Genomic DNA, 8206 nt, shown 5'->3' with positions numbered 1-8206 from the left:
AGTTTATCTATTCGAATAGCCGTGTCCCTCGGTAAAAGGACGACCCGGAGTTGTACCTTGACCTTATGACAACTAGAACTGGATACTTAATAAAACACACCCTTCCAAGTGCCAGATATAACCCGGTGATCGCTCTCTAACAGGGCGACAAGGAGGGGATCGCCGGGTAGGATTATGCTATACGATGCTACTTGGTGAAATTCAATCTACTCTCTTCTGCGTGCTGCAAGATGGAGGTAGCCAAAAGGGTAGTCTTCGACAGGATTAGCTATCCCCCTCTTATTCTGGCATTCTGCAGTTCAGTCCACCGATATGGCCCTTTATACATATACCCATGCATATGTAGTGTAGCTCCTTGCTTGTGAGTACTTTGGATGAGTACTCACGGTTGCTTTTCTCCCTCTTTTCCCCCTTTCCTTTCTACCTGGTTGTCGCAACCAGATGCTGGAGCCTAGGAGCCAGACGCCACCGTCGACGACGACTCCTACTACCCCGGAGGTGCCTACTACTACGTGCAGCCCGCTGACGACGACCAGGAGTAGTTAGGAGGATCCCAGGGAGGAGGCCTGCGCCTCTTTCGATTTGTATCCCCGTTTGTGCTAGCCTTCTTAAGGCAAACTTGTTTAACTTATGTCTGTACTCAGATATTGTTGCTTCCGCTGACTCGTCTATGATCAAGCACTTGTATTCGAGCCCTCGAGGCCCCTGGCTTGTATTATGATGCTTGTATGACTTATTTATGTTTTAGAGTTGTGTTGTGATATCTTCCCGTGAGTCCCTGATCTTGATCGTACACGTTTGCGTGCATGATTAGTGTACGGTCAAATCGGGGGCATCACAATATATGTGTGGGGGGCGCCCCTAGCACACACCAGACAATTGCCTAGCCATGTGCGGCGTCCCCCCCACCGTTTACACCCCCGGTCATATTTTCGTAGTGCTTAGGCAAAGCCATGCGGAGATCACTTCACCATCACCGTCACCATGCTGTCGTGCTGACAGAACTCATCTACTACCTCGACGTCTTGCTGGATCAAGAAGGCGAGGGACGTTACCGAGCTGAACGTGTGCAGAACTCGGAGGTGCCATACGTTTACTTGATCCGTCGGAGCCAGAAGAAGTTCGACTACATCAATCGCGTTGTTAAACGCTTTCGCTTGCGGTCTACGAGGGTACGTAGACACACTCTCTCCCTCATTGCTATGCATCTCCATGGATACATCATTGCGTGTGCGTAGATTTTTTTTTGTTTTCCATGCAACGATCCCCAAAAGTGGCATCATGAGCCAGGTCTATGCGTAGAAGATATGCACGAGTAGAACACAAAGAGTTGTGGGCGGTGATAGTCATACTGCTTACCACCAACGTATTATTTTGATTCGGCGGTATTGTGGGATGAAGCGGCCCGGACAAACCTTACATGTCCATGCACATGAGACCGGTTCCACCGACAGACATGCAACTAGTTTTGCATAAAGGTGGCTGGCGGGTGTCTGTTTCTCCTACTTTAGTTGAATCGAATTTGACTGTGTCCGGTCCTTGAAAAGGTTAAAACAGCAAACTTGACGGAACACTGTTGTGGTTATATGCATAGGTAAGAACGGTTCTTGCTAGAAGCCCGTAGCAGCCATGTAAAACTTGCAACAACAAAGTAGAGGATGTCTAACTTGTTTTTGCAGGGCATGTTGTGATGTGATATGGTCAAGACATGATGTGATAAACGTTATTGTATGAGATGATCATGTTTTGTAAGATATCTGACAACCGACAGGAGCCTAATGGTTGTCTCTTTATTCTATGAAATGCAAATGCCATGTAATTGCTTTACTTTATCACTATGCATTAGCGATAGTTGTAGAAGCAATGGTTGGCGAGATGACCACGACGCTACGATGGAGATCAAGGTGTCGAGCCGGTGACGATGGAGATCATGATGATGCTTTGGAGATAGAGATCGAAAGCACAAGATGATGATGGCCATATCATGTCACATATTATGATTGCATGTGATGTTTATCTTTTATGCATCTTATTTTGTTAGTACGCGGTAGCATTATAAGATGATCCCTTCACTAAATTTCAAGGTAAAAGTGTTCTCCCTGAGTATGCACCATTGCTACAGTTCGTCGTGTTGAGACATCACGTGATGATCGGGTGTGATAGACTCTACGCTCACATACAACGGGTGCAAGACAGTTTTGCACATGCAGAATACTTGGGTTAAACTTGACGAGCCTAGCATGTGCAGACATGGCCTTGGAACACTGGAGACCGAAAGGTCGAACGTGAATCATATAGTAGATATGATCAACATAGAGATGTTCACCATTGATGACTACTCCATCTCACGTAATGATCGGACATGGATTAGTTGATTTGGATCACGTATCTCTTAGATGGCTTGAGGGATGTCTATTTAAGTGGGAGTTCTTAAGTAATTAATTGAACTTATTTTATCATGAAGTTAGTCCTGATAGTATTTGCATATCTATGTTGTAGATCAATGGCCCGTGCTAACGTTCCCCTGAATTTTAATGCGTTCCTAGAGAAAGCTAAGTTGAAAGATGATGGTAGCAACTACACGGACTGGGTCCGTAACTTGAGGATTATCCTCATTGCTGCACAGAAGAATTATGTCCTTGATGCACCGCTAGGTGAAAGGCCTGCTGCAGGAGCAGATGCTGATGTTTTGAACGACTGGCAAGCTCGATCTCATGACTACTCGATAGTTCAGTGTGCCATGCTTTACAGCTTAGAATCGGGACTTCAAAGACGTTTTGAACCTCATGGAGCATATGAGATGTTCCAGGAGTTGAAGTTAATATTTCAAGCAAATGCCCGAGTTGAGAGATATGAAGTCTCCAACAAGTTCTATAGCTGCAAGATGGAGGAGAATGGTTCTGTTAGTGAACACATACTCAAATAGTCTGGGTATCATAATCACTTGACTCAGCTGGGAGTTAATCTTCCAGATGATAGTGTTATTGACAGAGTTCTTCAATCACCGCCCCCAAGCTACAAAGGCTTCGTGATGAACTATAATATGCAAGGGATGGAGAAGACAATTCCCGAGCTCTTCGCAATGCTCAAGGCTGCAGAGGTAGAAATCAAGAAGGAGCATCAAGTGCTGATGGTTAACAAGACCACTAGTTTCAAGAAAAAGGGCAAGGGAAAGACGGGGAACTTCAAGAAGAATGGCAAGCAAGTTGCCACTCCCGGGAAGAAGCCCAAAGCTGGACCCAAGCCTAAAACTGAGTGCTTCTACTGCAAAGGGACTGGTCATTGGAAGCCGAACTACCCCAAGTATTTGGCGGATAAGAAGGATGGCAAAGTGAACAAAGGTATATTTGATATACATGTTATTGATGTACCTTACTAATGCTCGTAGTAGCGCCTGGGTATTTGATACTGGTTTGGTTGCTCATATTTGTAACTCGGAACATGAGCTAAAGATTAAGCGAAGATTGGCTAAGGACGAGGTGACGATGCGCGTCGGGAATGGTTCCAAGGTCGATGTGATCGCCGTCAGCACGCTACCTCTACATCTACCTTTGGGATTAGTTTTAGACCTGAATAATTGTTATTTGGTGCCAGCGTTGAGCATGAACATTATATATGGATCTTGTTTAGTGTGAGACGGTTATTCATTTAAATCAGAGAATAATGGTTGTTCTATTTATATGAGTAATATCTTTTACGGTCATGCACCCTTGAAGAGTGGTCTATTTCTGTTGAATCTCGATTGTGGTGATACACATATTCATAATATTAATGCCAAAAGATGCAAAGTTGATAATGATAGTGCAACATATTTGTGGCACTACCGTTTAGGTCATATTGGTGTAAAGCGCATGAAGAAACTCCATGCAGATGGGCTTTTGGAATCACTTGATTATGAATCATTTAATACTTGCGAACCATGCCTCATGGGCAAGATGACTAAAACTCCGTTCTCCGGAACAATGGAGCGAGCCAATGACTTATTGGAAATAATACATATCGATGTATGCGGTCCGATGAGTGTTGAGACACACGGCGGGTATCGTTATTTTCTGACCTTCACAGATGATTTGAGCAGATATGGGTATATCTACTTAATGAAACACAAGTATGAAAAATTTGAAAAGTTCAAAGAATTTCAGAGTGAAGTGGAGAATCATCGTAACAAGAAAATAAAGTTTCTATGATCTGATCGCGGAGGCGAATATTTGAGTTATGAGTTTGGCCTTCATTTGAAACAATGTGAAATAGTTTCACAACTCACGCCACCTGGAACACCACATCGTAATGGTGTGTCCGAACGTCGTAACCGTACTTTATTAGATATAGTGCAATCTATGATGTCTCTTACTGATTTACCACTATCGTTTTGGGGGTTATGCATTAGAGACAGCTGCATTCATGTTAAATAGGGCACCGTCTAAATCGGTTGAGATGACACCGTATGAACTGTGGTTTGGCAAGAAACCTAAGCTGTCATTTCTTAAATTTGGGGTTGCGACACTTATGTCAAAAGGCTTCACCTGATAAGCTCGAATCCAAATCGGAGAAGTGCGTCTTCATAGGATACCCTAAGGAAACAATTGGGTACACCTTCTACCACAGATCCGAAGGCAAGATCTTTGTTGTCAAGAATGGAACCTTTCTAGAGAAGGAGTCTCTCTTGAAAGAAGTGAGTGGGAGGAAAGTAGAACTTGATGAGGTAATTGTACCTTCTCTCGAATTGGAAAGTAGCACATCAGAGAAAACCGTTCCCGTGATGCCTACACCAACTGGAGAGGAAGCTAATGATGATAATCATGAAACTTCAGATCAATTTACTACTGGACCTCATAGGTCGAACAGAGCATGTTCCACACTACAGTGGTACGGTAATCCTGTTCTAGAAGTCATTACTAGAGCATGGCAAACCTACGAACTATGAAGAAGCTATGATGAGCCCAGATTCTGATAAATGGCTTGAGGCCATGAAATCTGAGATAGCATCCATGTATGAGAACAAAGTATGGACTTTGGTGGACTTGCCCAATGATCGGCAAGCCATTGAGAATAAATGGATCTTCAAGAAGAAGACTGACGCTGATGGTAATGTCACCGTCTACAAAGCTCGACTTGTCGCGAAAGGTTTTCGACAAGTTCAGGGGGTTGACTATGATGAGACCTTCTCACCCGTAGCGATGCTTAAGTCAGTCCGAATCATGTTAGCAATTGCCGCATTTTCATCGAGGGACAGGCGATCAATCATCACAGGGGGCTACGCCAGGGCGACCCGCTGTCCCCCTTTCTCTTCATCCTGGCTATTGACACCCTTCAACACATTCTGGACCGCGCGGCTGCACTGGGATACATGTCTCCCATGCCATGTCAGGAGGCCAAGATACGGATCAGCCTTTATGCAGACGATGCAATAATATTCTGCAACCCATGCAACGACGAGGTTACATGCCTGCTTGCTATCTTGGAGAGCTTTGGAGGGGCCACGGGGCTGCGCGTGAACCCATCAAAGTCCACTGTTGCGCCCATCCAGTGCCAAGACCTGAACCTGGACGACATTCTGCATGGCTTTGCCGGTCGGCGTGTGGGTTTCCCAATAACCTATCTGGGTCTGCCAATTTCCCTGGGTAGATTGTGGAAAGTGCACCTTCAGTTCATCTTCGACCCCATCAAGGCAAAACTGGCACGCTGGAAAGGGCGGCTCATGAATAGTGCAGGCCGGCACACACTTGTCCGCTCGGTGCTATCTGCTATTCCGATCTTCGCGCTCACCTCCATCAAGGCCTCGAGTAGTGTCCTAAAGGACATTGACAAGATCTGCCATCGCTTCCTCTGGGCCCAAGAGGAGGAACTATCGTGGGGCAAATGCAAAGTAAACTGGCACACTGTCTGCTCTCCGTTGGAGTTTGGTGGCCTCAGCTTGTTAGACACAACGAAATTTGCCCGTGCTCTTCGCCTCAGGTGGTTATGGCTATCCTGGGATGAAGTCACCCGACCATGGGCTGGCTGCCCATTGTCGTGTGACGATCAGGACCGTCAGCTATTTGTTGCTGCAATGACTGTGATGATCGGCAACGGCGAGTGCGCCACCTTCTGGGAGTCCACCTGGCTGGGCCCGCTGCCGCTGCGAGCTCTTGCACCATCGCTCTTCGCCCGCTCCAGATGCAAAACCCGCTCAGTAAAGGAGGCCCTTCAGGGGCACAAGTGGATCAAGGATATCCGGCGCCCGCCCCTCTCCGACACCAACATCTCTGAATTCCGTAGGCTATGGAACATGATCATAGAAGCTGGGATAGCTCTGTAGCTGGATGTGCCGGATATTATTGCTTGGAAGACATCGGCCTCCGGTAGCTACAGTGCGACGGCGGCATACAGACTTCAGTTTGCTGGCAAGATTGGCTGCAACTACGTCACCATGTTCTGGAAGGCGTGGGCTCCACCATGCTGTAAATTCTTCACCTGGCTGCTAATGCTAGATAGATTGTGGTGCGCGGACAGACTACAGAGAAGAGGGTGGCTGAATGACTATTTCTGCCCACTGTGCGTTCAGAACTTGGAAACCTCGTTTCACTTGCTCTAGCAGTGCCCGGAGGCTCATTGGGTTTTGGCGCGCGGTGGCTGGATGGCATGGTTGTTCTGACCTCAACCCGAGCACTTGGCCTGATGGCGATCTCTCAGAACAGTACTGGACACATATCATGGAGGCTACACTAGCCGAACACAAGAAGGGCATCAGGTCAATCATCATTCTCATCTCCTCGGAGCTTCAGCTTGAGCGTAACCACAGAGTGTTCCAGAAGTAGCTCTCTACGCCTTCGGCCACCCTTCAAGTAGGCAGACGAGCTTTGGATTCATGGCGGTTGGCAGGATCAACACACATGCAACACCCCTTTGGAGATCCAACGTGAAATACTGACCTTCTGGGGCCTGTCTTTTTTATCTTCTCTGCCTTTTTCTCCTTCTATGATCGTGCAAACGGTGATGTAAATAATGCTCCCTACCTTTAATGAATAGAGCTAGCAATTGCTGGTAGCTTCAAAAAAATTGCCGCATTTTATGATTATGAAATTTGGCAAATGGACGTCAAAACTGCATTCCTTAATGGATTTCTTAAAGAAGAATTGTATATGATGTAGCCAGAAGGTTTTTTCGATCCTAAAGGTGCTAACAAAGTGTGCAAGCTCCAGCGATCCATCTATGGACTCGTGCAAGCATCTCGGAGTTGGAATATATGCTTTGATGAGGTGATCAAAGCATATGGTCTTATACAAACTTTCGGTGAAGCCTGTATTTACAAGAAAGTGAGTGGGAGCTCTATAGCATTTCTGATATTATATGAAGATGACATATTATTGATCGGAAATGATATAGAATTTCTAGATAGCATAAAAGGATACTTGAATAAAATATTTTCAATGAAAGACCTCGGTGAAGATGCTTATATATTGGGCATCAAGATCTATAGAGATAGATTGATACGTCTCCGTCGTATCTACTTTTCCAAAAACTTTTGCCCTTGTTTTGGACTCTAACTTGCATGATTTGAATGGAACTAACCCGGGCTGACGCTGTTTTCAGCAGACTTTCCATGGTGTTATTTATGTGCAGAAACAAAAGTTCTCGGAATGACCTGAAACTCCACGGAACGTCTATTTGGAAAATAAGGAAAATACTGGAAGAAAAATCCACGTCAGGGGGCCCACACCCTGTCCACGAGGGTGGGGGGCGCCCCCCCTAGGGCGCGCCCCCTACCTCGTGGGCCCCCTGGAGCTCCTCCGACCTCAACTCCAACTCTATATATTTGCTTTCGGGGAGAAAAAATCAGAGAGAAGAAATCATCGCGTTTTACGATACGGAGCCGCTGCCAAGCCCTAAAACCTCTCGGGACGGCTGATCTGGAGTCCGTTCGGGGCTTCGGAGAGGGGGATTCGTCGCCGTCGTCATCATCAACCATCCTCCATCACCAATTTCATGATGCTCACCGCCGTGCGTGAGTAATTCCATCGTAGGCTTGCTGGACGGTGATGGGTTGGATGAGATCTATCATGTAATCGAGTTAGTTTTGTTAGGGTTTGATCCCTAGTATCCACTATGTTCTGAGATTGATGTTGCTATGACTTTGCTATGCTTAATGCTTGTCACTAGGGCCCGAGTTCCATGATTTCAGATCTGAACCTATTATGTTTTCATGAATATATGTGAGTTCTTGATC

Source organism: Triticum aestivum, chromosome 4D (assembly GCF_018294505.1).
Source record: "Triticum aestivum cultivar Chinese Spring chromosome 4D, IWGSC CS RefSeq v2.1, whole genome shotgun sequence".
NCBI classification, from domain to species: domain Eukaryota; kingdom Viridiplantae; phylum Streptophyta; class Magnoliopsida; order Poales; family Poaceae; genus Triticum; species Triticum aestivum.
Note: the sequence above shows the minus strand (reverse complement) of the source record.